The sequence below is a fragment of the Elaeis guineensis genome, chromosome 16 (assembly GCF_000442705.2).
Source record: "Elaeis guineensis isolate ETL-2024a chromosome 16, EG11, whole genome shotgun sequence".
Taxonomy (NCBI): Eukaryota; Viridiplantae; Streptophyta; class Magnoliopsida; order Arecales; family Arecaceae; genus Elaeis; species Elaeis guineensis.
Window position 1 is genome coordinate 6228941 of NC_026008.2, and position 20062 is coordinate 6249002.

The window sequence follows — 20062 nt, forward strand, 5'->3', positions numbered from 1 at the left end:
TTTCAAAGGCATACAGGCAGTGGTGCAATCCGTTCTTGGGAAGGATGATTGGCAGTGAACTTGCAAAGATAGCTGCAGCACTACGTCAAATTGAAAAGGACCCTGATCTGTCTCGTGTGGATCACCATTGGAGGGCTTCTACTTTAGAGCCTTTTGAAGATCTTTCTATTATCAGATCCTCATCTTCATGCTTGGTATATAACTTATAATCCCTCGTTCATATGCATGCTAGAATTGTTTATTTGTAATCATCAAAGAGTTCTTAGGGTTTGTGTTTCGGTAGTCATGTTTTAATTGTTAAAACTTATTTTCAATAGTTGAATGTATGTAAAAAATTTTGAAAATCATATTTTGCTATGTCATTGGAACCCAACATGATAAGTAGTTTAAGTCTAAGTGTAACCAAAGTACCTGTTAAAATGTATGATACGTGTTAAGCTATGAAAATCAGTAAATGTTAAAGATATCTTACTTTTGAACTATGTGTACAAAGCATAGATTGATGAATGAAATCTTGTATTGATTTTTAGAAATGATGAGTTAACTGAATTATTTGTGTTAGTAGTTTGAGTTATTAATTTGAGTTAAATTTGAACTGGTTATTAGCTCAACTATAATTTAGTATTTTCCTTCGTCCTTATTTAAGGGTGGGGTATATCACCGTTGCTCAATTTTAGGGATGGGGTGTTACATATTTAGTATCAAAGAAAAGGTTTATAACCACATGGGACTGTGGCATGAATGGAATCAAGACTCTTGAGATTATAATCACTAGGGGTGCAATAGAATAGTATCAAAACTTAAGGATATGATTATTGAGGATGAACAATTTACTAGATTATTAAGGATATACTTGGGCATATGCATAGCATAATTAGTTCACCTCTATTGATTAGCAAATAACATAAAGCGGGTTGAGTGGTCTTGGAGTCAACCTGACTGATGGATGAGTCGACTCAATGTCCTTTACGGGCTCTTTTCAATGGGATTTGTTTCTAAATTTATGTTTCAATTTGAGGTGTTCTTAATTTGTCTTAGTTTCATTCTAATAATATTCTTCATATCCAAAAACATTCTAGAGGAAAATTCAAGAGAATAATAGTAGATGTTTTATTTTGAGATTTGCTTATCATTGGGGTCATCTTAAAGGTTGATAAATTTGATTATGTCAATTTTATCTTTTAGGAAGACGGTGTAGATAAGATCAAGACTTGGTGGAGGGCAACTACCCCCAAATTAGGGTAGAGGCCGAGGTCAGGGTAGACCAAGAGGAGTTGATAGGGATGGTCAACCTCATAGGGTATCATCTTATGTCTCATCTTTTGCCTCGAGAGCAGAGGCAGAGGATTTACAGTCGTATGAGCATGTGTGTGGTTTTTCATCTATTACACTAGTATCCACACCTCTAGCACAGGCACAGGCACCCATTTCTGGACTACAGAAAATGGTAGGCATAATTACTCAGACTATTCTGCTACTATAACTCTACTCATAATGTACAATCTCAAAGTTCAAATAGAGAAAGAAATTTTGAAAGAGCTAGAAAATTGAGGGTAACAAAATTTTTGGGTACTACAAATCCAATGGAGACAGAAAAATGGATCCAAAAAATAGAGAGGGTATTTGCACTAATGAAAAGTATTGATGAGCAAAAGGTGAGCATTGTTACCTTCCTACTAGAAGGTCGGGCTCGATATTGGTGAAAATCCTATGTCAACATGCATCCGTAGGGTTATGTTATCTCTTGGGATGATTTCAGAAGGGAGTTTTACCAGCAGTATTACTCAGTTGTATATCAAGATTAGAAGAGGAGAGAGTTGCTCGATTTGACATAGGAGAAAATGACAGTGGCTGATTATGAAGCCAAATTTATTGAGCTGTCCCACTTTGCTCCAACATTTGTTGTGGATGAAAAGAAAAAATATTGATTGTTTTAGGATAGGCTGTACCTTCAAATTAAGACAAAAATAAAAATATATAACTATGGTAGTTTTGCAGAGTTGGTTGCAGGAGCTATTAGGGTAGAGAAAATTGAGAAGGAATTTTATAAGAGTAAGCAGGAAAGGGGTAAGAGAAGTGTGCAGAACATTTTTCTGGGTACAGAGGAAAGTCAGGCATCAAAAAAGGTTGAAGTATTTAGGCAGTCTAATCAGAACTTCAGAGTATCAATAGAGTCGGGCATTGGTTCTTTTGCTTTTATCAGCCCAGAATAGAGTAAAATAGAACAAAGGGTTGTGCCATAATCAGCAGGAAGTAGGGTGATAGAAAGAAGGGAGAATCAGGGCAATATAGTAGAGATGCCAGTCCAGTTACCACTTCACTAAGCCAAGTCCCCCAATGTGGTATTTGTGGAAAGTTTCATCATGGAGAATATAGAAGTGGATCTAAAAGATGTTTCAAGTATGGTCAAAGAGATCATCAAAGGAAGGACTATCCTAATAAAGCTTCAGCTAGGAGTCTCTCACCAAAGTCAAATGCTCCATAAAGATTTCAGACCAGGGGTAACAATTATATTACTGATGTACGAGCAAGTAAGGTGGGGATTGGTACCTGTGGGCAGGGTGCTATACCAGCAAGATCGAGCAATGAGCCAAGAGTGGTGACAGGAGGCACAGGTTACTCTTAATGGAGTGTCAAGTATGACATCTATAGCCGAATGGATGATTATATCTCTAATTTCAGCAAACAAGATTTGACCGAAGTGTAAAAAAGAGTTGGTCTTTGACCTTAGGTTGTTATCTAGTTGAAAAAAAAAGAGAGAAAAAGAAAGAAGATCAAGAAAAGCTCTAAATATTCCGTGGATTAAATCAGAGTGCATAGCGAAAGCGTGATGGTTTGAATTGGTTAAATTTATTGAAAGGATGTAGTTCTAATTTAGAGGATGTTATAAAGGATTGAAGGTTCCTTTCAAATGAAAAGGATATACAAAAACTCAAGGCTAAATAAGAACTTTGTGTTCTTAATATTTTGACTTTGTAACATGCCAATTTCAAGGATGAAATTTATTGAAGGGGGGAGAGGAATGTAACACCCCGAGCCAGCAAAGTGGTAATCTAAGAGATTTGCAATTTCATTTAGCATTCATGTATGTGTAGTATAGCACTTCATCATATATTTGAGCATTTAAATGTTGATTAAGCAATAGTAATAAAGCTTATGTATAGTTGTTAGTTAAGAAGGAAAATGATTGAGGAAAGAGATCAATAATAGTGGCATTAAAGTTAAAATTTGGTGATTATTGAGCATAGAATGCATGATATTTTGAAGGATAATTAAGATAATATTTATGGGTGTGGCAATTTTGGGGTACAAACTTATGATTTTTAATAATTTCTAAAATTTAGGAGACTGCGTCGACTCAGTTTTAAGAAGGATCGGCTTAGTCACAGAAAATAGAAACCATATTAGAAAAGAACTATGGCGACATGCAGGTTGGTCGATCCAGTTTTATGCTGAACCGACTAAGTTTTGGACTGAGCCAGCTCAGTCTTAGGGTGAGTCGATTAAGCTGTCGGAACAGTTAAGCGGCAGGAGTCAGTCGAGGTGTTTTAATTTGAGAATTTAAAAAGAATTTTTAAAGAGATTACTCAGCAGCCATTTTGTATAAATAAAGGGGTAGGAAATCAAGATATTTGTTGGATATTTTATGGATTGACATCTAGCAAGCAGCTCTCTTAAATTTATTGTATTTCAAGCCTTAGCTATCGATTTTTCTCTTATGGTGCTGTTCTAAATTTTTGGTAAACCCAAAAAAAAAAGAATAGAGAGGGAGAGGAGCTAGAAAAGGAGGTGTTCTCCGTTAGAAATTAAAGGGATTTCAGCTACTAAAAAGTGCTCTAGCTAATTGAGGAAAGGAATAGAGTTCAAAAGGGTGTTTTGAATGAGTTAAGCATCATATAGCAGCCATAAGAGGTGAGTGATTTTCATCTAACTATGGTGTTTTTATTATCTTTTGTTATGAAAAAGGGTTATTTTGAAAAAAAGTTAGTCTCTTATTGTTTTATAGCTTATATACATGTATGTAAACATAGAAATAGGATATGATTTTATTGACAAGTTACTCAAGAATAAATATGAATATGTGGAATTGTTTTGGATAGCTGAGCCTTCTTGTCTTGAAATTATATTGTATCAACTCATCAGACTTTTGATGAGATTTATCGAACATATTTTTTTGAGCAAACCACCTATAGGAGTGATCAACCTATAGAATAGTAGATGAATCCAATCGACTAGTTGATGGTAAAGTATATGCCTGTGGTTATGAGCCTATGGTGAAACTATATGCTTGTGGTTATGAGCCTGTGGCTAAACTATATGCCTGTGTAAACATTATGCCTGTGGCGAAATAATATGCCTATGGCAAAAAAGTATACCGGTGGTGAAATAATGTGCCGTGGGGGTTTAATATTTTTAAGGGTGTGCCGGGGTGTAGTTAACTATAATCAGATGCTTGTATTTGTTATCGTTTATTTTTTTTACATGGTTTTATCCTTATTTAGCATATAGACCATCTTTTACATGTCTTTATACTTGTTTAGCATATAAAAGTGTTGGAGGTATAATAGTTTATTCCAGCAGTGCATGATAATGATATTATGTGTATTAAGCTAAGTTTTTTTGGTATCTTCATTGTTAGATGGACTATTCATTCACTAAGATTTTAGTCTCATTATGTGGTTCTTTTCTTTTTTTTTCTTGATAGATTTAGAGTATCATAACTCAGCATAGAGGTTGCATTATCAGTACTCATGTTAGTGAGAGTTGGTTATGTCAACTAGTGGATGGGGCCTATTCGCTTTTGGTCATGTTAGCCTATGAGAATATTATATTTTGTGATGTGTTGTATGACGAGTAGTTTAAGTCTAAGTGTGACCAAAGTACCTGTAGAAATGTATGATACATGTTAAGCTATGAAAATCAATAAATGTTAAAGGTATCTTACTTTTGAACTATGTGTACAAAGCAAAGATTGATGAATGAAATCCTGAATTGATTTTGACAAATGATGAGTTAACTAAATTATTTGTGTTAGCAGTTTGAGTTATCAATTTGAGTTAAATGTGAACAGATTATCAGCTTAGCTATAATCTGAGTTATTATTTGTATAGCACCATCGCTCGATTTTAGGGATGAGGTGTTACACCGCGCATCCTCTTCCCTTCCTCTTCTTCCTTCACAGAAGAGGGGTTCTCCTTTCCCTTGTTCCCAACGCCAAATAGTCCCCCCTCCCAGGTCGAGGCAACCCATAACCAGAAGAGAGCATCACAATGAGACAGGCAACCTTCGTCCGGTGTCCGACAGTGGTCAAATGGTGCTAGAAAAAATCAAGAATAAGCCAACATGGATGGTGAAAGCAGGGGAACCAGTGAATCAGAATTTCTAAGAAATTTCTAGCAGAAAGTTGGCTGAGTTTTGAACTTAGGAACCATGGAAGATTGAGAAGAAAATGATTAGAGTGATTTACTTGGTCTTCAATAGAAATTTCTCCGATTTCTACTAGCCAAAACAAGATTAAACCACTGATAATCCATGAAGAAAAGAAGAGTAAAAAGGGTAATAGATTTTGGAATTTTTTTGGTGAGGAAGAAGTAAGGAATTGAGCCTTTAAATAGATCTCTTTATAGGAGAATTTGAGATCCTCTTTAATTCGAAATCTGAGTGCTTTTTGGTCTCCCGATTGGAAGGGAACTCCTTCGGGAGTTCTCCATGTAAACTCCCAATCTCCCATAGTGTTTCCAGCACATGCATTGCATGTGCTAGCTTTTTTTTTTTTTGCTGCTTTAAGATCTATGCTATGGGACTGGACATTACATGAAGGGATGAGAACATTGGGATTAGTTCGAAGACTCCCTGCATCTCTCTCTATCTTTACTTTCTCTTTCCCCATTAGTCTCTAGCAAACCATTTTGCTTCCTTTTTTTGAAACGGGGAGAGAAGCCATAGGAAAAGAAAAGGGCCTCAGAGGTGGGAGAGGCCCCCATCTAGATATGGTTGGATCCGATGGGCATCTAACCAATTTGGTTTTTAGAAACTTGGCGGCATTGGGGTAGTGTGGTGGAGTTCCTTTGATTAGGTACTCACTCCTTCCCGTAAATGGACTTGGTAGTCCTTCCTCTAGTGCCATTCTGTTGCGATAGATTCTCAACTTAGGTCGAAGTTGCTGGAATGAGGTGAAGCCTGATGAAGATGATGGCCATCAGACCTGCAAAATAACTCCCTGACTAAAGGTGGCTCTGGTGAAGATCCTCCAACATTCAAATCAAAAATCTAGAACAAATAGGGAGGAGTGTGTGAGAGAGTTGCATACCTTTCAGGGTCCCTCTATTTTCCTATTTATAAGCTCGAATTGGAGCCTTAGAGAGGATTGTGGTGGTAGGTCTCTCTACCTCCATTGAGTATATCCTCGAAATCCTCACTCTGATTTTTTCAAATTTGGTGGGTGGTGTCACCTTACCCGACACGTGGCCGGCCACTATTATTTATGATGCTAGCTGGGGGCCATGGGGCCTGATGGTTGATGTGACCTCACCCTGTGCATGGCTAGCTACTTTCAATAAATAATTTCGGCCTATCCCTCTTGGATTTGATGATTGATGTGACCTTATCTGATGTGTAGTCTGTTGCTCCCATAAATTATGGGAGTTTCGTATCAACCTTCCTAAATATGGTGGCAACAATAGAAGTCAGCCAAAATGAAGATCGTCGGCTGAAGGATGGTGAATACTAGAGAGATGGTTTGGTGACCGATGCATGGATCAGAGACCGACGCATGAGTTGATGGCTGATGCTTGAGGTGTTCCTGGCGATCATAGGATTTGAAGATCTGCATAAAGGCTGAGGGTCAATCTTTTCTGTTATGCTATATAAGGTCAACTCAAAGATCTCAAGTTGGCTAGTATTAAGGTCGGAACGGACTTGACTTCCCTACACATTGGATGTAACTAAGGGAAGAATTTTCTACCCATAACAACAATCATTCAAAATGCTTAAAATCCAATTCTTTATTCAATATAAGATTTTACTATGGACCTCAATAACAATGACAAAAGAACTCTGGATCAATTCATAAACCCAAAATTTTTAAATTAAATTTCACATTCATCTCATAATTCTCCAGTAGATATAACTAAAATCTTTTATCTTAATCTCAAGATGGCAAATCAAAATTCTACCAAAATGAATATTCTACAATTTCAGATAAAATCAATTTCTTCAATTAACTATAGATTTATTATAATTTCACATATGTCCTAAAATCTCAAGTTGATATAAATAAGATCTTTTATTTTGATCCAAAGATATCAATCAAGAATTTCATTAACAACCTCAACCATGATGGTAGAAAATCCCTCGATCAACTTATATATATAATCTTTGAATGGAAATTTTATATATACCATATAGTCTTCGATAGATATAAAAATTGTTAATAATTCTATCAAGATGAACACTCTATGATCTGAAATAAATTTAATTTCTTCCATTAGAAATAGACTTATTCATAATATTCTCAAATATACATTCCTCCTAACATGCCAGTTTACACATAATCCACATACGAAGTTCAATTTTGAATCATAAAAGATTTTTATTAGTCCAAACCTTAAACAGCTTTTTATAAATAAAGATTTATCTTGCCACTAAATAATCAACTTCAAAACTAGGAGCAATATCATAATATTACTTCCATATCAAATTTGAGCTTACAGTTCATTCGAATAAATAATGATCAAATTAATAATCATAATACACAATAAAATTTTATGATCAATCCTCTCGCAATTACTTTAGATCAAATCTAGCCACATAACATGATCTATAAATTGTCCATCCTATATCAAACTCTATTAATTATGATTTTTTAGTGATCTTTTCATACATAATCTCAAGGTTTAACCAAAAATCATGAAGATAACTTATACTAAAATCATCATGGATCTAGATCCCAATATCCATAGTGTCTATCAATCTATAATAATTATATGTCTAATTCTATATGTCATAATTTATCTACTTATGGTTTGATACTATATTAATTGTCACATCCCTGATCCAAGATTTACGAGCTAGGGGTCACGGTAACTGTCGCACACTTATAGAAAACTCTCTCCAAAAACATGCAAGGTATCGCATCATGTTATCATAAAGCAGTAGTGGAATAATTAGTCATAAATTAAATCCAAAATTTAACTAATTAAAATTTAATTTTAATATCTCATAAAATTTAACAAAAGTTCTTATATCAACTTTAATAAAATTTTCAATCTAAAATAAAAGCATTGAGGTTCTACTTCTAATCACTCTTTCATACATATTTTCATATCATCTTAGTTCTCAAGAACTATAAAAAAAGTTAAAATAGGATAATAAGCTAAACAGCCTAGTAAGCAATGATTACTTCAACTAGATTATATCTAGCAATAAAATAAATAATCATTTATAGAAAGTAAGCATATGGAGTTCATTAGTTTAGAATCAATTTCTGTTATACAGTATTATTAAAACATAATTCATGTCAAATTCAATTTCTTTTCAAAATTTGAGTTTATTTCAACCAATTTCCTTCAAATTATCAAATTCTCATCAATCATTCTTGTCAGCTATGAGCTGTAACCATATTATCACTGTGGTAGGGTCATAACATCGTGTATCATCTTGATGGGCCATGTGTCATCTTATGGCAGGCTACATATCATCTTGCAACGTACTGTATATCGTCTCACAATGTGCTATATATCATTGTGCAGCATAACCCTAGGAAACCATGAATCTACTGGTGGTTTGTCATACATCTGTTGGTGACTAAGCTGCATGTCATCTTGCAGCAAATCCCTAGAACCTACGGATCATCTGATGGTTTGTCGCAAATCTACTAGCAATATGTCGCGTATTTGCTTGCGAATATACATTCTCAGGACAAATCTATTACCAATGTATTAGCCCCCATTGGTGGAGTCCACATAGTCAGGCTAAGAATTCAAGTCATCTCGAATCCAATTCTCTTCATGAATCTTATTTCTTATTTCAGTTCGATAGAAATACATATAATCATATGATATCAAAATCATTCATATAATACATAATAAGATCAATACTTTTAGTCACGCTTCATCATAACATTTCAAAATAAAATATTTCAATAACAAATATCATTCATCAAGTTCATGCATCATTTCATAAATTATGTGAATAAAATATTTTTATAATTTATTGATAAATCTAAAAAAAATGAAGCATTACTTATCCCATACATTCTAACAAATCCATATAATTCTAGAATTTTTTTTCTAAAATCTTCTGTTCATAGATCATATTGCAGTATTCCATTACCGAACATCTACAACCCTATACAAAATCAATTTCAATAATTAAAAAAATATGAATAATTAAGAAAGATAGAATTGATGGTTAGCCATGTCCAATAGTCTAGATTGGTCTGATCATCTAATTTAATCCGATCAAGATCTAATTAGGATATAGATGGTTTAATAGAGATCGAGGATGATCAAATCCATAAATTATGTGAATAAAATATTTTTATAATTTATTGATAAATCTAAAAAAAATGAAGCATTACTTATCCCATATATTCTAACAAATCCATATAATTCTAGAAATTTTTTTCTAAAATCTTCTATTCATAGATCATATTGCAGTATTCCATTACCGAACATCTATAACCCTATACAAAATCAATTTCAATAATTAAAAAAATATGAATAATTAAGAAAGATAGAATTGATGGTTAGCCATGTCCAATAGTCTAGATTGGTCCGGTCATCTAATTTCATCCGATCAAGATCCAATTAGGATATACATGGTTTAATAGAGATTGAGGATGATAAATTCAGTATTGTCCGACAAAAGTTAAGATGAAGGTCGATATGTCGTTCGATAATCAGATGTCAGTTTGATCAAATATTTTTATCTAATCAAAATCAATAAAGATACAAGAATTCAATAGAGATCAATAAATATCGGATCATGTACAGCTCGATAAAGATTCGAATGGTGCAAATATGCTATCTGACCGATAAGGTGGTTTAGAATTTGGCTATCTAGGTCAGACATGGCTGAAAATCTTTCATTGAGTTCATAAATTAAGTGGAGAGAGAAAGTTATAGGAGAGAGAAATTAATAAGATGGAACATGGCTAATCTAGCAACACTATTCGACCTTCTGATCGGTCTAACCAAGATAATTTAATCAAATCATGATTGAATTACTATATAAATAATTCAATAAAATCATAGGTGATAAAATCTAATGATATCTGATCTGATCAAGGTGGATGCCCACACGCTGTACATCGACCACAAATCAGGACCTCTTAAGTAGGGTCATTCAAATGCATCATTAGTCTTCTCAAAGATCTAGAAAACCCTAGGAGAAAGAAATAATCTAGAGCAAAACTTTGAGAGATAAAGTAGAGAGAGAAAGTGGAATGAAAAAGAGAGGGAAGGGAGGAGAGAGGGGAGAGAGAAATTTTTTTTTCTTTCTTTCTTTTTCTTTTATTTTTCTTTCTTTTTCTTTTCTTTTCTTTTTTTCTTATCTTATCTTTTTTTCCTTTTTTCTTCTTCTTCTCTCTTGGTGGAACAGGGGACATCTCGTTCCCTACTATTCCTCGAATAAAGGGGCTCAAAGCTAGCAGCAGCTATCTCCGATGATGCGGCCCTCAATAGTGCAACCAACGGTCGGCTTTCCAGAACTCAACACTGATGGATGGCATCAAAAATCAAGAGAATGCAAATGGCAAAAATAAAGAATTCACCTCCCAACAAAATCCGATGATTTGCTAGCTGAAGCCTATGCTCCAAGGTCATAAAAGAAAAGGGAGGAGGGTTAATCAATGAGGGCCAATGCCAATCTTGTACCACTACAACAAATAATGCAATTGGCTACCAAAAAAGTCATCTTAAAAAGACTATATTTGGTTGCTAAAAACTTTTACCAACCAAAAGATGTGGTCGGTAATTTGATCGTGGAAGCCCCACCAAACAATTACCTTTGGCGATCGTTTTTTAGTTTGGTCGGAAAACCGAGATGTAAGACAATCAAAACAGATTGAGTTGAGTAAAACAAATTCTTCAACAACGATTTATTTTGTCACAACATGGTTAGATTTTCATCGTAAAAAGCCGATATTAGTCGAGAAAGATGTAATGCCTTTTGCACATGACAACCCATTCACCACCAAAATAATTGGTGACAAAAAAAATCTTAGCATTGCCAACCAATAGTTTTGATCGTGAAATGTTTGATGTAGTAGCATGTACAACCAATTACTTTGGTCAGCATTGATTATTATCAACCATTTGTTTTGGTTGAAAAAATTTGGTGCGGACTTTTAGTAACCAATTTTTTCGTAGGAAAAGATTTATGCCTTGAGCAACCATTTCCTTTGGTTGAAATATGTATGAGATAAAAATAATGAGAAAACCATCACCAACCAACTTTTTGGTTGTAAAAACATAGAATATTAACAACCAGATTTTTGGTTGGAAAAAACCTTCTTTTTTTTTTTTTTTGGCATACCTATTTGATATCTCTGCATGTTCCCGGTGTCACATAATATTCAAACATGCATTCCCACTACTATATGATCTCTCTGTAATTAAGAATCCACAAAATCAATCAAATTGATATATTGCAAGTGAAGAACACCCAAATACTTCTAGTCCTAAATATAAATTTGTCAATACATACAATAATCCATAACATAGACAAAATATTTGGCTATAATGTCCAAACTGTCGTCATAGGCAGCTGTTGACATCAAAAAATACAAACACTGATTCTTCAAAAGATCAAACATATGCAAAAACAAGTAACCATATGTTCCAAAAGCATGAGTAGGTTTTGGCAAAAGTCCAACTTCAGTAGGTTTTGTTAACCCAAAATCAGCAACCTGCATGACAAGCAGACATTATAAAAGCCCAAACCAAATTTCTATGGAAGAAGCACAAAGTGACTCAACTAAATTTATTGTCTTGGTTCACTGACTGATACATATTGACGACTAGCAATAATACTCATCCTGCGATCGAAGGATATGTTTTGGGATCTTTGTTCATAAGATACAACTTATGGAATTTTCACATGAAGTAAATATTTTAGGCTACAATATATAAGGATTGACTTAGACAGGCTTGCATGCTCAGAGGAGTATAATATCTAATATATTGAAAATGCAAAGGATTAGCAAAGACCACCTAAAAGAGATGGAAAAGACTGTGACTTGGATGTGCACTTATTTGAATACATGACTTTCAAACAACCGACTGTTCGTGGCAGAAGCTTTAATAGATAAAAGACATGGCTAACATCTACCTTTTTTGAGGAAAATGGTAAACCTCTACTTACCTCCAACCTTTCTGCTGAGAGTCAGATATGCCAACCTTGAAATTCTTGGTTCTGGCAACAAGGAAATGCAATTAGGATATGAAGACTATGACTTAATCAAAGCCATTATCTGCCTTCAGTATTGCAAACAATCTGAGTGGGAATTGTTGAGGAGTTTCATGTCAAATATATAGCAATAGGAAAAGAAGCATATGTTTTGTGGGAAAGAAAAAAAAAAAAGGGAAAAACTGCATATGGCTTTGCAAATGGAGCAAGCACAGCATACGCCCACCTTACTATAGTTGCAAATGGTTTTGTACTTGAAAATTGAACTAAGCACTCCAACACAAAATAAAGGTAGAATGTATTGGAGCAATATGAAATTTTGGAGCAATATGAAATTTCAAGAATGTACCATAGCATGCATAAGATGAAGTAATTCATGTGTCAAAGCTTAAATTAAAAAAGTAATGCATGTAAAGTTTCTAATTATCAGAATTTTTAATGTACCAAAATTCTTATCATGTATCAGAGCTATTAATTACTAGAGCTATTATTGGCATTCAATGTATTAGAGCACACTATTGGCATTCAATGTATCAGAGCACATTATTGGCATTCAATGTATCAAAGCACATTATTGACAATTTTCCTTTGTTCTTTTTCACAGTTCTCTCTTTCTTCTGTACTGCAATAGACAAATGTCTCTATGCTGGTTTTGGGGAGGATTAATAGTCTAGTAGCAGCACTTCTTCTTCATGGACTAATTAAGATGCACATCTTCTCTATGGATTAATGAAGATGGTTTTCTTTAATGTACAATATTTTCCTTTTTATGCTTGACTACTACTTCCAAGAGAACAAAGCTTGTACCCAACTTAACACTCTAATCTTGTAAGTTGTAACCATAGTTTTTTTTCAATTTCCTTTGCATTCTTGGAGTTACATAATTGAATTGCCGGTACTTAGTAGGCTTCTATTATGTCCTTAGTTTTCTTCTCCAGGCCAAAGGGTGTTGATCTATTCTGTGCCAATTCCAATACTGTATATACTTGACAGGTTTCACACTGCATTTTTGAGGCCATAAATTTGGATGTCTCAAAACTAGTTGGTGTGTGTGGAGCACTCTGATACCAGGAGCAAAATGGAAGAATACTAGTTGTGCATGTATTAGCAATGGATACGAGACCTTACCAACAAAATTTCATAGGTTTTCAGCTTTCACATTCTGGATGGATAATTCAGTGGTAACTTCTCATGAGCATCTAAGTTCAGCTAAGCTTCAGTTCTGAAGTAAAGATGAAAATACTATTATTGGCATTCAATGTATCAGAGCACATTATTGGCATTCAATGTAATCGGAGCTTTTCACATTATTGGCAAATGATATATCAAAGCTTACTAGAGGCTTTTTACAATGGAAATCTTTAAATTTATTTTAATCTATCTGAGCATAAGCTGCATAACATTTAGAAACCTTTAAGTTCATCTACATTAACTTCAAATATGCAATAAATCATACATATAATAAATGTTCAGATCTTTAAGTTCTGATATACTATCAATCAGATAAACAATAAACCTACATATACTTCATTGATTATTCTCCTCCTTTTTATCATCATCAACGCAGTAGGTTAATTAAGAGTAAAGCAAAATTGACATTTATGCAATTAACATTCATTGACAATAGATAAATATGGTAAGATTCATTCTTCAATATCTCTCTCTACTGGTGCGTGCGACTATTTCTCCAAGCTTCGAAGGCTTCAACAATAAGAGGAAAACATCTTCCTCTTCGTGTGAGTCCCCTATTGTTCTCTTTCTCTCTTCACTGTTCCTCTTCCCCAAGAGGAAGCTTCAAAGCCTCTGGTAGGTGATAGCCTGTTTCCTTCGCTGTCGCACTCTCTCTCTCTCTCTTTCCCCCTTTTGAGGAAGCTTTGAAGTCTTTGTTTCGTTGACTTCTCTCTCTCTTCGACTAAGAGAGACGAGTGGACTGTGGAGTGTTAAAAGGTAAAGGATGAAGCACAAGCTACCTAATCCATACTGTTCAGATCCCTATTTCTTCTATTTGGGATTCCTTGATTTCTTTTTTTTTTCTTTTTTAATAATTAACAGTTCTTATTTTTTTAATAGAAGTATTATTATATTTTTTATTATTTTTATAATGTAAATTTTGTTTTTATGCTAATTCTTATTGTTTTATAAAAAAACTGGACTTGTTATTGAATCTTACGGTTCAAGTCATGCTTCGAGTCACGATTCCATTCAAGGCATGGGCAATTCACGAGTCGAATTCCGATTTGACAACTATGCTAACATTCATTCTACAGACATTGTTTTCTTATGGGAACATGTTCATTACAGACAAATTTTTGAGTAACTTTGTTCGCTAAGTTGGCAAAATCTTTTTACTCCCACAAGAACTTACAATGCCTCAGTGCAAGATCCTTTGAGATTGCAAATGTGGTCAAACTTTATTGCTATTACCTTCTAACTAATTCCAATGATTTTTTTTTTTTTAAGGATTAAGAATTTATACTTTTTAGCATATTGTTTTTCCCCTTAAACACAGTTAGGTTCAGTATATCAGTATGAATAAAAGCAATATATTTATACTGTAGGTCTGAGCGATACACAGCCGCCTCTTTCTCTGGAATTTTTCTATTGCCAGAATTTTTAAAAAATCCTTCTATATGGTATGAACTGATACAATCTCTTATTAAAAAAGGGTTCTGCTAGCTACAGCTATGTCATAGGGACCTCATTTGGTACTATTTTCATCATGTTCATGGACTTTGGTTTCATTATATAGACAAATTTCTGTCTAATAATTTATATCAATACACACCAGACAAATTTTTAGGTAAAAGTTGCACTGCTCTGTTCTGTGATAAGCAACACCTAAATCCATTTTTAAATGTAATAGAAATTATATTAAAATGAAATTACCATATCATGGGGTGTTATTCTCCAACATAACCAATGCTGCATTTATCTATAAAGGTTTAAAAGTTACTTGGTTCTATTTTGTAGACTGTTCTTCAGTTCTTCATTTTTTGAAGCACGGTGATTATGCAAATGCAACTTCAGCTTCAATTTGTCACTAATGCATTTCACTTCATGCTGGTTCATATCTATTGCTTCATTGTTCCGCCTTGGTATTACATCCAGATTGCAATGCTATGGGTCCATAATCTTAATCCTATGGCACAGCTGTTTCTGTTTGTTGCGGCCAATCCCCTCGTCGCCTGATCGCCAGGAACGAGCGCCTGCAAAAAAGGAAGTCCACACTGATCGGAGGCGGCTCCGGCGGGGACCCTCCGACGGTCAAGTCAGAGAGGTGACTGGGCAATAGTGAAATGAAGACAGAGAGCTCAAACGAGAGAGAGAAAGAGAGAGAGGGGGAGCAAGCCTGTGGTTTCGAAGTCCTTCTGTACTGTTGCCTTCCCCGATATTTATAGTGGGGTGCGGTATGGCGCCGTCATTAATGGCGCGGACAATTGAGGAATTGTCAATTCATTGTAGATTGTCAGAGTCGCCGTGAAAGCGTCATATCGCCGCGGGGCTGTCAAATCACTAGGATTGACAATGCCCCAGGCGGGATAATGCCCTTAGGTGGCAGTGCCGCATATTGACAGGCTCTGGCGGCTGTACGGCGATCGGAGGAGTCGACCGACCCTAGGTCGGTGGCCATCTGTGTGGCGTCGGGTGGAGATTCGGGCCCCTTTGACGGTCAGCCGGGCATGTTACGAGAGTCGGCCATCAGACTCCCTGGTTCAGTCGGCCCGGAGAGTGGAAACCCGACCGACATATCCACGGACGGAATAGGGCCGTTAATCGATCGGCCGGTCGGTCGGTCCCTCCGGCAGTCGGTCGGTCGGTCAGTCCCTCCGTCAGTCGGTCGGTCGGTCGGACCCTCCGGCAGTCGGTCGGTCGGTCGGTCCCTCCGCCAGTCGGTCGGTCGGACGGTTGGTCATAAGTTGGCCCGAGCGGGGTCGGTCGGTATTCTCCAACACTGTTTAAATATGTTCTGTTATCAGGGGTCTTTTTATGCTGCTGGTACAAGCAAGTGTATTATTCTGCTTTGCATAAGATCTGGTCACTTATTGTCACTTCGGGATTTTGGGCCTTGCATTCTGCTGCTCCCACTTGGCTGATCCTTGCTTTCATGCTACTCATATCTTACCCACATAGCTACTTTGTTTGGGTTTTGTATAGAGAATTATGTATTTTACCTGGTTGTCTTTTCTTTTGTTTCTTCTGTATTAATGCTTTTGTTCTAAGGGCTGAGCCTTTTTGTGGTTACTGTTACTTGTGTTGGGGCTCAGTTTATACTTGTGGTCTTGAACTGCAATAGTGAATAAAGTTTTCTCTCTTTACCAAAAAAGCTGAAAAAGAAAAAGGTCATTAAGCAAAATATCCTATGCTTATCTGATATGGATATATATCTAACACACATTCTTGGAGCATCACATGAATGTCCATGGAATACAGGAACCACACTAACATGGACCAAAACCTGTTCAAAGTGTTTTACAAATATTTCTTGATATTAATGTTAGGCTTTTTTTTTTTCATACATTAATTTTCAACTATGAAAGTCTCAATTAGCATTCCAATTTGCAAAGTTTGCACTTGTCATGGTTAATTAATAAACACAGTGTCTAGTGCTTTACTATCCAAAAAGGACAAACTATAACTTTTTTTTTTTTTGATGAAATTGATAAAACCTGAGGAACCTAGGTACCAAAATAGAGTTGTGCATGCATTTCTTACCAAACAAGAAGCATGGGTACAGAACTTATTTAAGTATCCTTCTTGTTCACAGGCTTGTAAGGACAAGCAGGAGGAACCCTTTCAGGTTTCCTGTACTCCCAGCCAAAAAGTCTGTACGTAGACCTTACCCTGCAATAGTATATAAAGGTTGAGTGCCAACAAATAGACTTAGCAAGTTAGAATAATGTAACAAGAGAAAATAATCATGCACAAACATTATTTTCATTAGAACATACTAGGTAATTTTACGGTAAAAAAAAAAGTTTTTATCTATTTTCCATTAGGTAACATTTTGTAATTTAATTGGTCATTTACGGATATTCATATTTATTAGAGACAATCTGACTTATAGCCGCATTATAGGTCCACATATACATGCTATACATCATCTTATGCCTACTTCAAGCATAGCTCCTAATGGGAAAACATAGTTTGGATTTGAACATAATCCCTTTCCTTGTTTCCTACTTCAAGTCAAAGCATAGTACAAATTGTTGGTGAATGTAGACGATTTCATGCATGTATTTCAAAATTTTTTCGAATAAATTACAGTTGAAAGCAAATAGATTAATCAAATTAATCTAACATGCATATGATCTAATCATCAAATCAACCTACTCTAGAATCTATGATATGATATGTTGCATAAAAAATCTGAAATAATCACATGACAAAATCTGCATGCATGGATGTAAGTGGTAGATCAAATCTACACCTATCTGAGTTCAGAACTCGATACCTGAGTGTGGATCGACGATCATCGCTGCTAAGAGACATGGTAGAGATGATCCTTGCTGGTTGCTCACAGCCGCACATGCGTCCGGTCTCTACGAAAAATTCACTCAAAGTTTTGATCTGATCGGTCTTCTCGGGAGTGTTAGCTTGCACGAAGATCTTCTTCTTAGCTGATCTGGATCCCTTCTTCAAATCTCTGAAACCTTTCTAGAGGTTGAAGATGAACTTTTGGAGGAGATAAAGAGATGAAAAAAAGATGGAGAAGAAAATAATTTTCTTCTTTTGTGTTTTTCTCTTCCCAAACCCTGAGGTAGAAATCCTAGAAGACTAGGTTTTGCGCACACCTCAAGAGAGAAGACTCTCCTCCTCTTTTTCATGGCAAGAACCATGCCCCAAAGCCCCTCAACATGGAGAAATCCTTCTCAGGTCTCTTACATGCACAAAAGTGAGAAATAGACCCCTTTTTATTAGCGTGTAATAGGGTTGGGTGAAGAGTCCAAAGAATCTTGGACTCTTCAAGATATGTCGCCCTTCCACAAATTCCACGCCCCAAAAAAAACATGGGACGCCCCTTCTTTTATTTTTTCATGTGAAATCAGATCCTAATCTAATTTTTCACAATAAAAATCTTCTCAAAGTGTCACACTCATAAGGAGAAAAAATAAGTTGGCGTGTGGAGTGATTTGGATAAGAACATATTCTCTTGATAAGGAATGTTTTGAAATTCAATTTCAAAACCTTTCTTTTATCAAAACCAAATCAGATTTGGATGTGAGAAAGGTAGGAGAAGACCTCTTTGGTGTAAAAAAATCTCACACAAAAAACTTCTTGAGCATAGAGAAAGTTGGCGTCAAAGTGAGAGGCGCATGGGGAGGAAGAGTCCAATCCTATATGGACTCTAGGTTTCCTTATTTAAATCCAAACCAAATCACATCTGGTTTAGCCCAAATAAATTAGAAGAAATCTAATCTAATTAGGTTCATAAATTTTTAATCAAATCTCAATCAAATCAGAAATTGATTGAACTAAAATCCTGATCAAATTAGGGATAATTCTCCCTTAGCGATTAGGTCATCTCATAACCTAATCGGGTCAAACCTAATTGAATCTAATTCAATTAGATTTTATTTAATCCTCTTTGCTCAATCAAATTAAGCTAATCAGTAATCTAATTATTAATTAATCCTTCATTAATTCACTAACACTTGGTGAATAAATTTATTACAATTTTTGCTTAAGGTTAATCATCAATCGAATTGACGATTAAGCCCTTCAACGATTCTCAATCGTTGATCAGCCACATGATCAGTCAGAAATTTTTTTTGAGTGTGACCCCATAGGTTCGAATCTAAGCTGGTAGCACAGAAATAAATTTTTGAACCAATTGATATAACCATCTAGTAATGGTGATCCGACGTCCAGATAGGTCGAATGATGGCAAAGCAACATTTAAGAATCTACTGGCATATGATTATCGTATAATTCATCCCTTTGACCCTAATGCTCGAGGATGACCTAGAATTTAACTATCAATCCTAGATAAGTCATCCATATTATATTTCAATCTTTCAAATCTATCACATGGATTACTCGAGCCCAGATTTTGCTAAATTGAAATACATTGATATATTAACTCCTACTAATTCAGAGAAATCAATCCCATCTTGATTCACGTACCGACTTGATAAATACTTGACTGCGCCCAGAAACTTTCCGTTACTGAATTAAAAACTCAGTTAGTCCGACACTAAAATATAGTGAGTTACTTGCAAGTCACCTAATGATCTCAGGTCGGAGGGACACTTATACCCATACCCTTCGCGAGCTACCCTTGATAGCAGAGTGCTCCGCAGTTGATCATGTTTGGTGACGATGTACTCCTATATCTCACCTATATGCCATACCAGTTTCTCCACATCATTTGGTTACGAGGACAACCAATGCATATAGCACACAACGACTTACACTTGATATCATTATCGTCCTAGTAATAGCGTATCGTTTGGGTGCGAACTAATTTAAGGACTACATGATAAATTCTTCTTTATCGATCAAAGTAGTCTTAAGGACTTCATCACAACATAGGAGCTCATTAGAAGATGTAACCTTGTCATGAAAAAGGCCAAATAACTTTTGTTATTTATCAATTCATATACATTTATAATTAGCACAATCGTCAAACGATTAGTTTTAGGACACATTT

The 20062-nt window shown here is 35.3% G+C and overlaps 1 long non-coding RNA gene across 1 annotated transcript in view; it reads left to right on the top strand.

The window, feature by feature from the left end:
* LOC140854336 (uncharacterized) overlaps positions 1-13704 on the top strand; it is a 102768-nt gene extending 89064 nt beyond the window's left edge. Inside the window, exon 3 of the long non-coding RNA XR_012137543.1 lies at positions 13016-13704. This is a non-coding gene — a long non-coding RNA (uncharacterized lncRNA). The remainder of the gene's footprint in view (positions 1-13015) is intronic.
* Positions 13705-20062: the final 6358 nt, after the last annotated feature.